The sequence below is a fragment of the Elephas maximus genome, chromosome X (assembly GCF_024166365.1).
Source record: "Elephas maximus indicus isolate mEleMax1 chromosome X, mEleMax1 primary haplotype, whole genome shotgun sequence".
NCBI classification, from domain to species: Eukaryota; Metazoa; Chordata; class Mammalia; order Proboscidea; family Elephantidae; genus Elephas; species Elephas maximus.
In genome coordinates this window covers 148,072,748-148,076,946 of record NC_064846.1, presented here as the reverse complement: position 1 = coordinate 148,076,946, position 4,199 = coordinate 148,072,748, and the positions used below count along the sequence as shown (strand labels likewise).

The following is a 4,199-nucleotide window of genomic DNA, read 5'->3' as shown; positions in this document are numbered from 1 at the left end:
ACAGCCTGCAAAGGATATGGGTTACCCTGAATTCCAACTCTGAGGTCTCAGGAAGGTGTGGTTTTTGGTCTGAGGGATGTGGCCTCATGACAGCAGAGGATGGGGTTCCAGGAACGATGCAGAGTGAGGGGAAGACATGACTGAGGTACTGGGACCACTCAACCCAAAATGGGGAGGATTGCAGTGGGATTTGCTAATGCCATTAGCCCTGGAATCCCAGGAAATATCTGGCAAGTTCAGGTGACTCTGGACTTCTGTCTGAAGTGTCTGAGGGAGATGAGCACCTTTGTTTAAGCCTCAATTCAGGAGATAGAGGGATCCCAGAACCTCTACTTCCCTCACCCAAGAAGAGAGAAGGATGCAGAAAAGCTTCCTATTGCTATTGGCCCAGGGGAGCCACAGTCAGAGGTGTCAGGCTGAGGTGCCCCCTGGTTTGTTCCTAGAGACACATGGTCTCAGGGACTTGAAGTCCTTGGCCTAACAGAGAGGCTTATTCAGCAGAGGCAGGAGACTTGGTCCCTAGTAGGAGCCAAGCTGAGGATACATAGTTATGATAAGGTGACTTCTCCCGGAAGTGAGGGGGAAACATAGAGCCCCAGCACTGCTTTCGAACCTGGAGGATCTGGGTATGGTGACACAGTGAGTTGCACTCACTAACTCCTAGGGCATCTCGGGAAGGCGAGGGACCTGGTGAAAGGGGGCAGCCATGGTGAGAACCTGGTGGAGGACTGAGGCCTCCAAGGAACCGCAGTCAGAATGGGCCCCACCATGCTGTGATCACTGAGACAACCTGCCAGGAGTGGTGGCTGAGCTGCTCCTTTAGTTTCTGCTTGTGAGTCCCAGAGGGATTTGAGGTGTCAAGTTAGAGTAGCATAGGGGATGTGCCCTGGCCCTGCCAGCAGGTGAAATGATGGCCCTAAGAGTGAACGTAGAAGAACCCCGTATAACCCAGTACAGAGTCCATCGTGCCAGGCCCTGCTGTCACCCCGGTAAGCCACAAGCAGAGCTGGCAATCTACAACCTAAACTTTTCTCTAATTTCCTCTACAGGGTCCTGACCAGGACACTAGGAGCCTTGTGGGGTCCTAGAGCAGTGCCCTCCAAGAATCCTGCAAAGGCGGCGTTTGTTAAAGCCAAGGAGGCATCTCTCTGCTGCAGGGGTGCACAGCCTCTCAGCCTCCCTCCTCCAGTGGGCCCACATCGCCTTTCCTCCTTACACTCCTCCCTGCTAACCTTGACTAGAGTCGTCAATGCCTCGTGGTCACAAGAGTAAGCTCCGTGCCCGTGAGAAACGTCGCCAGACCCAAGGTGACGCCCACAGTGTCGACGGTGCTCAGGCAATTGCAGCAGAGGAGGAAGGGTCCCCTTCCTCTTCCTCTCCTCCTTTTGGGAGGTCTCCCCCGAGCTCCCCTGCTGCTGGCATTCCCCAGGGGCCTCAGAGCATCCCGCCCATCACCACTGGTGCTGCTGGTGCTTCGAGCACAAGAGCTGCTGGAGGGGCCGAGGGCCAAGATGAGGGAGGTCCAAGTTCCTCTGCGGCCCCAGCCCCCACTGAGAGGTCTCAAAGAGACCCCGTAACCCGGAGGGTGAGCACGTTGTTGCAGTTCCTGCTGTACAAGTATAAAATGAAAGAGCCCATTACGAAGGCAGAAATGATGAAGATCATCAACAAAAGGTACAAGGAGCACTTCCCTGACATCCTGAGGAGAGCCTCTGTGCACCTGGAGGTGGTCTTTGGGCTTGAGCTGAAGGAAGTCGACTCCAAAGGTCAATCCTATGCCCTTGTCAGCCAATTGGAGATCAGCAAGGAAGAGAATTTTATTGGTAGCAGGGGGTTTCCCAAGAATGGGCTCCTGATGCCTCTCCTGGGCATGATCTACAGGAATGGCGACCGGGCCACCGAGGAGGAGATGTGGGCATTCCTGAATGTGCTGGGGATCTACGATGGGAAGTGGCACTTCATGTTTGGGGAGCCCAGGAAGCTCATCACCAAAGATTTGGTACAGGAAAAGTACCTGGAGTATCGGCAGGTGCCCAACAGTGATCCTCCACGCTACGAATTCCTGTGGGGTCCCAGAGCCCACACTGAAGCCAACAAGAAAAAAGTCCTGGAGTTTTTGGCCAAGATCAGTGCTACCGACCCCGGTGCCTTCCAAGCTCTGTATGAAGAAATTTGGAGATTGAAGAAGAGAGAGACGCAGGCAGAGAATGCACCGGGGCCAGTCCTAATGCCAGGGCAAGGGCCCCTTTCAGGGTGAAGTCCAGCAGGTCCTCCCACCCCTAGTGAAGTGTGATGGAGATTCTTCACTTTGTTGTTGAAAATGGCTGTTAACCTTCTAATTAGTGGAGGCGGGTGGGGCTGGAGGGAGCACATGTATGTCTTCTTGTGTTGCTGTTATACTTAAGTGACTTGTAGATTTAGCTCATTTTTGCATTTTTCAAATGTTCTTTTTAACTGAAGGTTTATTAAGATTCAGAATCTAAATTCATCCTCATGCATTTATTGCTGTTTTATTGCTTGATTTAGGAGTAAGAGTTTTGTATTGTGTAAAACAAATTGAAAATCCTTGGACCTTTTTTCATGATCTAGAGCCAGTTAACATGGGATCAGGATTGGGATAACATTGGAAATGTTAAAGAGTCTGCAAAGAGCAGTTGGAATCACAAGGTAGAGGTGGAAATATACAAAAGTTGGTCAACTCCTGGTTTCCCTTATTCCTTTTGATAAAAGTAAAATATACATGCGCCTGGATTCGTTTAGCTTATTCAGAGACATGGGAGAAAATAAATCGTGATGATTTCCAGCTCTTGTTCACTGGTTCTTATTTTCCCTAAAGAGTAATTGAGTGTCTGCTCTTTGGAAGGCTTCACGCTAGTACTGGGAACCTTTAGCCAAACACATCTCAGCCCCTGTGCATAGATTTTAAAGTCTAAGAGCAGCTAAGAAATGAGGAAGAGATGAGATACTCTCCAAGACCTAAACACTAGTACAAAAGGAGTGAGCACTTCAGGGAGCCCTCTGATATAAATGCCCTGAGGGGGGGTCAGTTTGGGGACTTGCGACACTTTGATCTCTCATGGTGGGGGTGGGGGGTAGTGTTGGGGAGTGGATTTTCACATTAGGCTGCATGGGATTGACAAGGGTAGGGGGTGGGTAAAATGGGTGGGGTGAGGTGGAGGAAGTCCAGATAAGGCTATGGCGGGGCATGAGCAGGGCCAGACACTCCCATGATGCCTCAGCATGGAGAGGCTGAGCCTGGAATGGAAACCAGCTCTTACCAGTTACTCTGGGTTTGTGGACAAAGCAGAGAGGAATTCCCTCCTGGGTCAGGACTGAAGGTGCCCTGTGTTCTTGTCCTGGTGCACTGGAACACATGTACTGACTGGGTGTGGTCTGCACAGTGTGTCCACGGAGTTCCTGAGAAATAGGGAGCTACTCCTTCGTGTCAGGGAGCCACTGTTAGAAGCCTTTGTGTTGAGCTGGGGGAGCCAGAGCCCATTCCATTGAAGGGGCTTTAGAAGTAGGTTACCATGAGTGTCATTTGGCAAACCCCAGATGAAGACTAGATTTTTGGCAGTGCTGATGTGAACAAAAATTGGGGTGACTTGGATGGAAGTGCAGCTGGAAGGGTGAGTTGTTGTTCCTTAACAATAATTCTAGGAGTTTTGTGTTCCATTAAACTGAGGCAGCCTGCTCCACACGCACATTAAATATCATACTGCCTAATATGGATTGAATTCCCCCCTCCCCAAATAGTTGTTGTAATTCCTAACCCTATTCCTGTGGATATAATCCCATTTGGGCATTGGATTTCTTTGTTATGTTAATGTTACAGTGTTAGTATAGGGCCTGTCTTAAGTCAACCCACCAGTGGCTCCACTGCAAAGAGGTGTGGCCCTCTTCCTCCATAGAGATTACAGCCTTGGAAATCCTATGGGGCATTTCTGCTTCGTCCTATAGGGAGGGAATCAAATCCATGGCAGTGGGTTTAGGGTTTTTGTGGGGCTTTTATTTTATTTTTTGTCAGGGTTTTATTAACTCACTCTGTATGGAGATATAAAAAAGCAGACTGAGCAAGCAGTGAACCAAGGAAGCACAGGTAGGGGAAGATTGGTACCATGCCACCTAAGTTTTCCAAGGAACCAAGAAACAAGCTGAACAAAGACAAGAACCTTCCCCCAGAGCCAACAGAGAGAGCA

At 50.0% G+C, this 4,199-nt stretch overlaps 1 pseudogene; it reads left to right on the top strand.

Moving 5' to 3' along the window:
- Positions 1–1,249: 1,249 nt before the first annotated feature.
- Positions 1,250–2,283, top strand: LOC126068854 (melanoma-associated antigen B2-like; annotated as a pseudogene).
- Positions 2,284–4,199: the final 1,916 nt, after the last annotated feature.